The sequence below is a fragment of the Hemicordylus capensis genome, chromosome 6 (genome assembly GCF_027244095.1).
Source record: "Hemicordylus capensis ecotype Gifberg chromosome 6, rHemCap1.1.pri, whole genome shotgun sequence".
Taxonomy (NCBI): Eukaryota; Metazoa; Chordata; class Lepidosauria; order Squamata; family Cordylidae; genus Hemicordylus; species Hemicordylus capensis.
In genome coordinates, this window is record NC_069662.1 from 58,338,998 (window position 1) to 58,351,668 (window position 12,671).

The 12,671-nt window shown below is 48.4% G+C and overlaps 1 protein-coding gene and 1 long non-coding RNA gene across 11 annotated transcripts in view; one reads left to right on the forward strand and one right to left on the reverse strand.

Moving 5' to 3' along the window:
- LOC128329916 (uncharacterized) overlaps positions 1 to 12,671 on the reverse strand; it is a 481,088-nt gene that overhangs the window by 168,769 nt on the left and 299,648 nt on the right. The gene's annotated exons all lie outside the window — the stretch shown is intronic.
- The window catches only part of LOC128329921 (uncharacterized), a 28,598-nt gene continuing 21,016 nt past the window's right edge, over positions 5,090 to 12,671 (forward strand). The window contains exons 1-3 of one of the 4 annotated variants that reach the window (XR_008309856.1): positions 5,139 to 5,235; positions 8,217 to 8,468; positions 10,691 to 10,850. This is a non-coding gene — a long non-coding RNA (uncharacterized LOC128329921). Of the gene's footprint in view, positions 5,236 to 8,216; positions 8,469 to 8,981; positions 10,395 to 10,690; positions 10,851 to 12,671 lie in introns of those variants that run through there. The other 3 variants (XR_008309857.1, XR_008309855.1, XR_008309854.1) reach the window with 3 other exon arrangements.

The following is a 12,671-nucleotide window of genomic DNA, read 5'->3' on the forward strand; positions in this document are numbered from 1 at the left end:
CTCCTTTCTTTGTGGTCCAGAGTGGGTGGACTCAGGAGCCAGAGAGAGTCGAGCCCCATGCCCCACTGCTGGCCCACCAGCCACGTGCATCCTCAGGCCTCCCGGCTGTTGCAGTAAATCACTGCAATCGGCCTGTATCTAAATTATCTTGCTTAGTCGTAGAGGGACTAACCAGGAGGGCATGCGTCTAGGAGATGGGAGGGGGGACCACCAAATAAATACAATGCTCTTCTCCCACAGAGGTTGCAGCACAGGAACAGGCAGCTCAGCATTAGAGGGCTGCATTATGGGAGATGAAATCATGATAATCTCCACAGTGTGGCTGGTGGAGGGATGGGAGGCTGCTGGAGTAGATTGATCTCCACACGCACCACTCACCTGTCGAGGATCCGGACTTACCGCCTCATGCTGTTGTCCCTGTCTGGTAGCCTCTGTGGCCCGTCTGGCACATGGGTCCACGTTGTAGGTGCAGCCTGGCTGCCCGCTCATTGACCGCTGAGCACAGTAGCGCATCAAGATGCTCATTGAGCAGACGCCTCTGGTCCTCGCGGGATATGTTATGCGCCAGGTCACTTGTGGCATGGGTGAGGGGCCAGAGGCTTCACCCAAATGCCAGCTCCCCGTGCTTGGGGAGGGGGTTGCCAACCCCAGGTCGAGGCCAACCAAGGTTCTGCAACCAGGATCTGTCATGCGCCAAGGTCACCTGTGGCGTGGGTGAGAGGCCGGAGGCTTTGCCCAAACGCCAGCTCCCAATGTTTGGGGAGGGGGCTGCCAACCCCAGATCGATGCCAACTAGGTTCTCCTCACAGCATCTGTTATGCGCCAGGTCACCTGTGGTGTGGGTGATGGGGCAGAGGCTTCACCCAAACGCCAGCAACCCTTGTTTGGGGAGAGGGTCGCCAACCCCAGGTCGAGGTCATTCAGGTCCTCCCATGTTGGTGTCATGCCCAAAGTCCACCTTGCTGGCAGATATTCATGTCTGCATCACACCAGCTGGGCAGCTCACCCACGTTTCAGAAGCGGGGATAAATAGGAAGCAGCCTTATACTGAGCCAAATAATTCTCCAGAATTGACTGGGGGATGCTGTCAGTGGCTGAGCCTGGGACCTTCTGCATGTTGCAGTCCTCCCATTGACAGTAATCTACCTCCCCTTTAGGGGAGGGAAGAGAGTTGGCTAAGGCAAACCAGGGCAAACTCTGCTAGGCAAAGGGGAGATATTCGCCTTTGCTGTCAAGAGACAGCCTCCTCTCCCCAGCTATTAGCTGAGGGTACTTCCTCCTCATTCAAGTGCTAGCCATGCTTAGAATTCATCTGGTAAATCCTATTGGTTGCCTCCTAAGAATTAGCATAGTAAGCTAAGCAACCCAAATAGGTGCACTACTTCCTCCTCTTTAATAGTCGGAATGAGGAGGAAGTTGCTAGATGGGTCTAGCACTGAGTCATGGTCAAAGGTGAAGCTGAGACCTAGAGGATCAGCATAGCCACAGGGGTTGAGGCAGGGATCAAGATAAGGGGCCCCACCAGGGGCTGCGGCCTGTTGGAAAGGAGGGGGGGGGGAAGCAGCCCTCTTTCCCCTGAGAGTAAACTTGAGGGGTAGGGAAAAAAACCCCTCCATTAAGTGGCTGCTGCCACGGAATAACAGTGAGGACGATTTTAGTCTTGAGCCATTTAGACTATGAACTGGCTCCAAGTTATTTTACTCTCAGCCTAACCAAATTCCGCTGTGTTGTGCCTCTGTGCACTCTGCTCTCATGAATAAGGGTTTCTCCTTCCAGAGGGAATTCCCAACAGCACTGGTGATTTCTTGCTGTGTATGTCAGCTTGATTAATTTCATGTGTTACATTATTGTGAAATAGAAAACAATAGAAAGCATTACACAATTGAAACAATATAGGTCTCAATATTCTACTACCAGAAATATATGACTACCCCACTTAATATGTCATCCTTTCTTTCTATCTATAATTCATCATATTTCTGCTTTCATTCCAGTCCAAGAGAAATCTATTCAACACACTGAGATTATTTTGTGTTTACAAGGGAAGCAATTTTAAAGTATTTGGTGAATTTTGAGCCAGCTATGCGTGCGAGCCTGCAAAGCTTGTGACTGTCTCTGCATCTTCATTTCATTGCATTACTGGGCCGAAATTCCTGAACTACTGCATTCTACTATTGGGCATGCAGGAAATACTCCTGGCACTGCCATATATTTACAAACAGCACAAACGGAGTTAGCTAGATTCAGAAAATGAAGCAACGATCCACAGAGAAGCCAATTACGCCCCTAAAACATACATAAATGTAATGTATGCCATCGGGTCGATGCCAGCTCCTGGTGACCACAGAGCCCTGAGGTGGTCTTTGGTAGAATACAGGAGGGGTTTACCATTGCCACCTCTCGCTCACTACGAGATTATGCCTTTCAGCATCTTCCTATATCACTGCTGCCTGATACAGATGTTTCCCATAGCCTGGGAAACATACCAGTGGGGATTAAATACATATAAATTGGCACTTTTATGACAAATTATACTTTATAAAAAACAGTTATTAAAAACATAAAACATACACAATTAAACACTAGAAATAAATTGACAAAAACATAAAAATAAGATTGAATCCCATACTTTATTAACAAAGTATATTCCAAGTCCAATCCCACCAACATCCACAAGGAAATAGTTCTTCAGTGTGGAAAGGACAAAGCGTATCTAAAACACAGTCCACCGTATCCAAAGAGAGTTCAAATTAGAGTCAAAGCTTCTTAAATTCATGCAGAGATATAGCCACAGACTTTCTTATTACTGTTCATGACGTTACATTTCAAAGTAAGGTATCTTATTTCTAGTGAAATGTCTAGGGTTTAATTGTGTTTTATCTTTTTGATAACTGCCATGTTATATTTAGTATTGTTGATTGTGAATAATTCATGGACTGATCCACTAAAACCCTGCATTCTGCGTTCATATTCTGACATCAGACCCATTCACATGTTATGTTCAGCACTTGCACAATGAGTGCACAGGGTGCACAGGGCAGTCACGACTCTGTACGGGGACAGCTATCAAATGTTATGTTGCACATAGGTACAGCAGTATGTTCCTATCTGTAGTATACATTGGAGGGGCCTGTACCCAGGTTCACTTTTAAAATGAATGTGGGTACAGAGCCATTCACACAAACACATGTGGTACGAGTGTACAGACATCTCTAGGCTTCTGCAGCTTAGTGCACTGCACCCTGACTGCATATGGTGATGGTTTTTACTCTGTATTTAAATTTAAAACCATCTTTGAAGAATCAGCTGTAATACTTCACAGGACAGTTTGAAATTATATACATGAAAGGTTAACCGATATGGATGAACAAGAATCCTCAGCAGTATAGTGGCAAGAGTGAGATTAACCTGGATCAAATTGACCTGGTTTAAGTTGCTGCTCTATCAAGTTGCTTGCTGAGTCACCTTCAGCAAGAGCTTTTTCCGGGAGCATCTTCACTTTGGGAGGGTTAGTGTGCGGCCACATATCGGCCCGATTAACCCAAAGTGCCTGAAATATTTCAGAGAGCACTTCACACACCATTCAGGGGTTTTCCTCCATATTGGAACCTAGCCCGGTTTATGTCTAGGGTTAAAATCTCCTCTTCTTCCATCGGCATATCCGTTATGCCTCAAACTTGCAGGAAAGCCTCGTGGTAAGGCCTGCTGTCTAAAAAGCCTCCCAGATGCTTTCCAGACTGGACACTACAACAGGGTCACTCCATGTCCATTAATTGTCCTTCTGCACTGCCTGGGTTTCTACATCGCAGTCCCTGCGCTGTCAGCAAGGTGCCGTCCACATTTCCAAAGCCTTCTTTCAGGTTTTCTCTTTGCAATTCAGCGCTACCACCTTGTAAATAGAAAGCTGTATTTTCCCAATGCAAAAGTTTCATGCAAGCTAGAAAAGACTGCTCCCCTGGTGTTGGTTTTGTGCAACAACCGCTATTTACGAGTTCAGAACAATATTGCCAAGCTGAAGTCAACTACCGCTGTTCAGCGGGTAATCTGGAAAATGTCCTGGGAGCTTTCCAAATGACACCTTTCTGACAGCACAGGGTTTGCAATGTCGAAACACAGGCAGTACGGAAGCACACTTAACAGACAGTAATGCCACTTTTGTAGTGTGTACTCTGGAAAGCGCCCTGGTCAATTTCTCTTCCTCTCAGTCTAATTTCTCTTGCAGCATTGTTGTGAGGATAAAGTGGAATAACCCTGTATTCTGCACTGAAGTCCTTAGAGGAAGAGCAGGCTATCAGTATGAGAAATAAAGAAGGAAAAATTAAACATTTTCTTTGAGAAAATGAGTTTTTTCTCTTTTTAAAAACAGGAAGCCAGCACAAATGTAGTGGAACATGAGCATAAAAGAAAGTATCACTAGCATGTTTTTGGAGAAGTTTACCAGGTCTTTACTCTAAAGAAGAGAAACTTGAGCTACTAACTATTTATTACATGTTATCCATGTTAAAGACCGTGTTCCAAATGACTGGTATATGAATGAGATGAATGAGATTTTCTCAATCAATGTTTGCTGGAGAAAAGTACGTGGATTTTGTCTATAAAAATAAAAACTGTGCATTGAACAAAGATTAAGCAAGTACTTGGATTCCATTCAGATTGTCTGCTGCTTCAAACTGTCATCAAGATGCAAACAAAATATGGGAGTTCAGTCAAAGCAGGGTTGTCACAACCAAAAGATGCTTTTCATCTAGAGGTGTTGCTGCAGTTCATATTTCCTTCAGAAATATGGGCCCTGGGAGCTCCTAATGCTCACTTCAAGTGTTTGAATTGGAGGCAGGCATTTGTATCTGAAGGGGAATTTCCCCCGTCCTTCCAGAATAGGCAACTTCCAACCCCAATTATGGTTGGAATTTGCTCCTGGTTGCAGGCGCGTAACAATGATAGGGCAAGGGGAGACAGTTGTCTGGGGGCCCCACTGCCTGGAGGGGCACCCCAGAGGCACCTCATGTGACTCCCCATTGCCCCCTGCCCAGCCCCATAGCCTCTCAGCCACTTGCCCTCTTCGCCGTCTCTCTCTCAGCTGATCGGTGGGGCTTCCACGGAGGCCTCCGTGTAGGCCGCAGTGAAGCCTGAACTCGAGTAGGGCCCAAGCCAGCCAGGAAGGAGGAGGCAGCCAGAGTGTTCTCTGTAGCAGAAGACCCCTTGCTGCCCTGCTTAACCCAGACCAGCATTTGCCAGGTAGAGTGTGAATTCCTTTTTGTGGTTACCTTTCCCGCCCACCCACCCCCATATATAGGGATCTGCTTGCCATAGGGCTTGGATATGGGGAGGGGGGAGGGACCGAGAAGTCTCTGAATATTTATTTTGAAACAGCTTGGAAAATTTGCTGACTTAAAAAAACTATCTAAAAAGTCCTATAAGTGGCTTGTTTCATGGCAGAAAATTGCAAAAACTTCTGGAACAGTATTTTATTAATTTTATTTATTCATTCATTCATTTATAAATGCACTTATGTTCAAGTTGTTTTGCAACCCAGAAGGTCTGAGTGAGAACTGTGAAGCATGTGTGGTGCTTTTATTTTATTTTTCTTGTGTGTGAACTGCTCCCCAATAACTTGCAGGGACTTCAGGGTCAATCTGGCCAACATGTGAATGCAGCACCTCCATTCCAGAGGAGATGTGTCTTAAAGGGCTTTAAAAGCCTCCTGTGAAAAACCTCCTGCAATCAAACTTGACTGAATTTGTTCAGAATTCTGAGAAAACAAACATAGGCTCACCCTGCATGGTTGAAAGTCTCCTTTGCTAATCTGCAGCGAGGGGCCCATTTTAATAATTCATCTTTCTAGTGTGTTCTAGGCATTAAAAGTAATACAAATGTTTAGTACTCAATGTATATCACTATATATTGTGACGTGTGTGTGTGTGTATTCAGTGAAATGTATTTCCAGGCAGCATACTTATTTTGGAATATCAGACTTAAATCCTTGGGGGCCTGGGGTGTGCGGAGGCCCTGGACTTTGAGGCGCTGGGGGCCCATTTTAAAATCTTGTCTCTGGGCCCACTCCAACCTTGCTACGCCCCTGCCTGGTTGCTACCCAGCCGCCTACTCTAGGGGCTCCAGCCCCCTCCTCCTGGTTGCAACCCAGCCTCTTCCCCTTGGCTTGCCTAACACATTGCACCAGGTAGTGTCTCCACCTGGGCAGCTGGTCAAGGGTGACAGTTTTCCCCTTCAAATAGACCGGATGGGACATGCCATGCCAATGCAACCAAGAGGTTTGCCATGCCGATGCACCCAAGAGCCACTGCAGTCCTCAGCCTTGTGGCACTTCCAAGAGAGCAGCAAAGGTCCGGAACCAGGGGGTGTCCCAGGGTGTACATTGAGGCTGGCTATGAGCCCCAGCAGGGCCTGTGTGGTGGGAGCCCCCATTGCACCTGGCCTTTCCCTCCTGGAGGCCAAGCGCATCCTGCACGGCCCGGTGGAAAGTGTGCACAACACCACAGAAGTGCACCAGTTGACCATGCTTTGCAGCCCTGGCTGTGTTGGCTGCATTGTCAGTGACCAGGAAGCCTTGCTGGAGGGCTGGCTCCCCAGGAACCCTAGAATCCACCTACTGGGCCGTGGCTGCTGGCAATTCATCTGACGTGTGGTCTGTGTCCATTGCCTCCACATGCAGCACAGCCCCCCAGGGTCATGCTGCACGGGAAGAGGTGTCCACGCCACAAGCGCCAGAGGCTCCCCATCTCTCCTGCCCCCACCAGTGCACAGTGAGGGACTGGAAGGCAGTGTGCAGCCCACTGCAACTGGCCCACAGAGCTCCTGCATCACCATCGCCCAAGTCGCTCTGGGTCCTTTGCCCTGCTGACCCATGCCCTGCAGTGGGAAGAGTCACTAAGGCAGAGCTCCAAGTGATCTCACATTGTGCTGCCATGATGCTCACCGGCCACCATGCTCACCAGCCCTGCTCACGGCCCTTTTCAGTGGTGGCGGGGCTGCTGGTTGCTCTTGGGGCTGCAGTAGGGATGGTGGCAGCTCTCTGTTGGCCATGCCAGGATGTGCCCTTGCCCCCTGAGAAGGGGTGGGATGGGGGTGGGGTCTGTCAGGGGATTCACAGAATGTGGGGAGATCCCGGAAGGCTGATGGTTTGGATTCCTGCATGACATGACGCAAGGATGTCTCATCTGAAGCCCTGTTGGGGATTGTGTAGGGGTTCTCCACATCTGAGGGCCCCTCAGTGGCAATGTCGGTGTGCTTATCCAAGGATGCTTCCGGGTGTAAGTTAGGGTGGATACTGACATTCAGCCCAATTCCGCCTTGGTGTTACATAAGCTCTTTGGGTGAATATTTGCTCCCTTCCCCTGAAGGAAGGAGACCCCCATCTCCTTTGTCCCCCCACCTTCATCCATATGAGACATGGAAAGGACGTGAGCTATTGACGTGATCCTTCCTATGCACCTTCCTTTCCCACTGAGTGGTCCTCACCAGCTCTTCTTACTTTAATGTCCCCCCACTTAACCCAAACATCCCTTGCTTTCTTTCCCCATCTCCTCTAATAATAAGCATCTAGTCAGTTAAGCACATACACTTAAGGCCCATTCACATGTTATGTTCAACACTCATACGACGAGTGTACAATGTACACAGGTAAAGATCTGTACACAGGACAGTCATTCACATGTTATGCTGAGTGCAGTACAGAAGCACACTTCCTATCTGTACCATAATAGAGAACAGATTTGAAGGAAATACTACTACTATTACTACTACTAATAATAATAATAACAAACTTTATTTGTTAGCTGCCCCATAACAAATTGTTCTCTGGCCTATATCCTGGCCTATATCCAGGTTCACTTTTAAAATAAACACAGGCACAGCCATTCACACAAACAAGTGTACAGGTGTACAGACATCTGTACACTCGTACCACATAATGTCTGAATCGGACTTTAGACAGTAATGCTGTATTAGTGGCCAGACACGTGAAACATCTTGCGTGATCTGTGTCATGTGGAAATGTCATGTGTGTTTCTTTAGATACAAGTCAAGCCTCTCTTTTGAATTCAATAACACATATTTTTATTTCTATTTTAAACCTGTGGGTGGTCAGTTCTTTTGAGAAGCGGTCTATAACTGTGCCTCACTGATTTTTTTTGAACCCTGTTTGCTCTTTGTGACATCACTCTCTGTGATATTACCAACTGCCTTCTCTCAACTGTCAGCTGCTCAGAAGTTTCTGGTGGCAGCAAAAGGGGTTGATTTCTGCCATTGCTGGAGCCGTTCCCATCACTGAGTGAGAGAGAGGAGCTGGGAGAGGAGCTGCATCCTTCTCGCCTCTGCTTTCCTCTGTCGGGGTTAGCAGAAAGGTTGATCTCCAGATGCTGCAGTTAAGGGCTTCAAGGACACCAGCAGGCCTTTCCCTCCTGGGCGCCTTCAGCATCGTGCCAGGTGCAGGATAGAGATCATGATGGAGGGTAAGGGGCTTCTCTTCTGTGCTGGGAAGAGTTTCATCAAGTGGCGGGGAGTTTCAAGGGCAGCCCTGGCTTTCCTCTGTTCCCTTTGGAGGAGACGTAGGGGGTTTCTGTAGAATTTCCTTTATCCGGCTGTTAGCTAGACCTTGGTCCACTGGGCCAAGAGAGGCACTTTTTAAAGTAGAGACTCTTCTTTTGAGCAGGGGGAGAGCAGTTGTCCCTCTTCAGCACTGCACAGCGCCCTTTCCAGGGCCTCCCTTGTGTCTTTTTTCTAATCATGCGGCCCTTTGGAACAGGGAGCCAATGGGGGGGGGGTTTCCTCCTCTTGTGCCACACAGTTTGGGAAACGGCCCTGCTCCCTGGGCCATGAGGGACCTTTGGACGAAGTCGCAGTTCCTTTTGGGACACGGAAACATCTTCGGGCCTTCTTGTGACACACAGCTTGGCTTCCCTCCCTGCTAACTGAGCAAAACATTTTTTAAAGTGGTGTCTCGCTTATATTTCGGGGTGGGGGGCAGGGAGCAACTGTCCCCAAATCAACTCAGCATAGCATCCTTCTGAGGCTACTGCTGGCGTCTCTCTTGAGCTGCTGCTTGGACCGTGAGCCCCTCTGGGACAGGGAACTCTCTTCTCATTCCTTTTGCAATGTTAACTCTTTTTAGTTAAAAACGGCATCTCAACCTTTGTACTAATTGTGGATCGTGAGTGTGACTGGAAAGAGTGACGAGATCACATGGTCCCTCCTCCCTGCATGAGAGGGAGGAGTCTGGTCTTGTTCAGACACACCTCTGCATGTCATTCAGACCCGGGAACTGTGGGTTAAGTGCTTACACATCTGGATGTATCTGATTTTTCTTTATGTCAAGAGAAAAAGAGATACCAAAGCAGGACTGTGAAAGATTTGGGGGCACAAGAGGAGAGCTGGTCTTGTGGAGGCAAGCATGACTTGTCCCCATAGCTAAGCAGGGTCTGCCCTGGTTGCATCTGAATGAGAGACTAGAAGGGTGAGCACTGCAAGATATTCCCCTCAGGGGATGAAGCTGCTCTGGGAAGAGCAGAAGGTTTCACGTTCCCTCCCTGGCTTCTCCAAGAGAGGGCTGAGAGAGCTTCCTGCCTGCAACCTTGCAGAAGCCACTGCCAGTCTGTGAAGACATTACTGAGCTAGATAGAACAATGGTCTGACTCAGTATATGGCAGTTCCTATGTCTTTTCCTCTGTCTACCTGGAAGAAGGTCAAGCTGCACAAAGAGAATGCAGGATCCTGCAAGGAAACAGCTGACTGTGATGAGGGCATAATCAAGATGAAAGGTCTGGATTCTTGAACCAATGTCCAGGCGACCTGCATGGAGGACTCCTGGAGGGGGTGCACTTTATGAAGACTGTGGAAAATGTGCTGGGCAAGAGCATTGGTTGATGCAGCAGAAGGGGGGGTAACCCTGGGAGAAAGTGGCTGTGCCATCTTAGAATCCACAAAATCAAGGGGAGGAGACATTTCAAGGAAACCAGACGTGCACCTTGGATTTCAGGCAAGCTGACTTGAATAAACTCAGAGGAGCACCAGATAGGATTCCAAAACTAGACGTCTTAAAGGGGAACCTTGGCATAGACTCTGAGGGCTTTGCCGATGAGGAGAAACCTGATGCAATCCCCAAAAGGGCTTTGGATAAGACACCCTTGGGTCACATCATGGAGGAACCCAAGCCATCAACCTTCGGGGATCTCCCCACATCTCTGCTCCCTCTGAGAGACCTGTCCCCCCACAGAAGGATTCACTTGGGGGGCAAGGACAACATATGGCCAGCAGAGAGGCACCACCATCCCTGTCAGATCCCCAAGAGTGACAATGCTACTGGGCCCAGGCCGATCTGCAGTAATGGAAAAGAAGCACCCAACTGGGAGCATAGCATCTCCCTCAGGAGAGACCGACTGGTGAGGAAGGGGTCTTCTCAAGAGCAACAGTAGAGCCTGAACCAGCTGCACCCCATAAGGGCTGAAGAGACCAGCTACAGCGTGGAGACCTGCAGGCCCCTATTTAAGCCCTGCTGAGTCTAGATAGCCCTTGCTACAAGAGCATGTTTAGCTGTGTTTTCTAATGTCTGAGTCTCTGTCTGTCCAGCATCCAGGCTCTGCTGGCTTATCTCCTGGGGCCTTGGTCTTTTCCTGTTATTCCTTTCTGCAGGAGTTCTCTGGTCCTTGTCCAAACTGTCTTCCTGTCCTCTTTTTAGGCCTGATCTCCACTTGGCCTAGCAGCCTTCCCTGAGTTGGGCCTGTGCCAAAGTAAAAGTGCCCAGGAGAAGGAGTGGGAATCGGAAAAGAATGAAGGCAAAGCAAGCAATGGAGGATCCTGATAGCTGTGTCTCCTGATCCATACTACAGTCCTGTAAGGTAGGCGAGTCTTGTTGGTTCCATATCACAGATGGGATAACTGAGGCATTGGGGTTTGCCTGAAGTCTTCTTAGGCCAGATCCAAAGCAGGGACTTCCAGATGAGTCATCCAGACTCCTGGTCAGCCGGTCCTAGTAGCTCTCCTCGTTACAGAGGGGGCTTTGGGAAGAAGCTGGGTCCGTCTTATAGAAAGTAGGTGCTATTTGTGTCTCTGAATTCTGTGGGGGAAACATGGAAAACTCTGCTGTGTTTGGGTTGTGGGGCAAGCACTGCTGGGCTGTGATGCTGCGTTCCTGATCTCTTCCAAGGAATCTCTCCAAAGATTGGGGAAAGGAGGCTTGCCTTCTCCCCATGGCTCTGTTCTATGCTGAGAGCATTTGGGGCTCTTTCCCCCAGCAAGTGCTCCAAGATGGTCCCTGAGGCCCACGAGAGGTAGGCCCCAAAGTTAAACCAGCTGTCACTGGGATAGGTGGTGTGGGGCTCATCTGAGCCAGGCCGTGCAATCCCAGTCTGGGAGCAAAATGAGCAGGTGTGGGGAAGAGATGCCCCTGAGGCCCGTGGGGAGTTGCAGGGAGGGAAGGAGAATCGTGTGGCTTGTCTCGTTTCAATCTGCAAATCAGCCCTATAGGGTAGGCAAGTCTCCTCTGGCAGATGGGAAGCCTGAGGCCCTGGGGTTTTCCTGATAGAGGCAGGATCCAGTGGGGGCTGTCAGACTGCTAGTGCAGCCTCTTGGCCCTGTGCTACTCCAGTCTCCAAGTTATGAAGAGGGCCTTGGTGAGAAGAAATTGGGGGGGTTTTTAGCCTCTCTTAATGTCTCTCTGCCATTTAAGTAAAATACATTTTAAAAATATTGCACAAAGTTGACTGAAATGCAGCAAACTGGAAGGAGGTGGCAGCTAGCAGGCGGTCCTGGGCCTGGATTTGTGGAAAGTGCTACAGAAGTCAAGTGTGTGGAGGGGGTTGCAGGAAGGCCTGGTCACTGCAGCTGTGTGGAAGACAAGGGCCAGATCGCAATGCTCAGTAGCAGTGAATGGACCCCGTGAGCAGGGGGGGGGCTGGTCAGTAAGGGCAGGGGGGCTGTTCCCCCTCACCCCCCAGAATCCCAGGAGGACAGGGGCAGAGGGGAGCATCTCCAGTCAGTGTCCCAGGAGCAGAAAAGGAAGGACTTGCCTAACTGATGTACTTACATCAATTACTGCCTGGCTTTGTGTTTTCATTTTTGAATTCCTGTGTGTCTCCTTGGTTCCCTGTGCCTGCCTCTCAATTAGTGTGCCAAGGTAGGCTTGAGGTGAATATGCCCTAAATATTCTGTTTTCTCAGTATATTCTCACAGGGGCTGGAGGTGGGAATAGGAAATTGTGAGTAATTCCTACTGAGCATTAAAATATTTAGAAAACATTCTCCAAATAATTCTCCCAGCAGCCTCATTGGCAAATGAGAGCTGAACTTTTAATCTGCTTAGAAATGCAGATACAGTTAATTACCCAGCAGTTATAGCCCATTATTGCTGTGACACCTCCTCCTCTCCCATACTTAATTTACAGATTCACTGTAAAACTCACTCCTGATTCAGTAAGAATTTCCCTTTTTTGTTACTTTGATTTTTAAAATTAATCTCAGCCTGTTCAGAATCATCATAGCATGAATGTTAGCATTGAGGAACAGGAGCAGCCCATCAAGACACACGTTTATGTCCTCTTTTCTGCAAACTGACCTTGGAAAAGCAGAATTAAACACAAAATTGTGAAATGTAAAACCCCACATTTGGTGTGCTGATTGTGTTGTGTCTATTTACCACAAGACAACTGGAGTATGACTCAG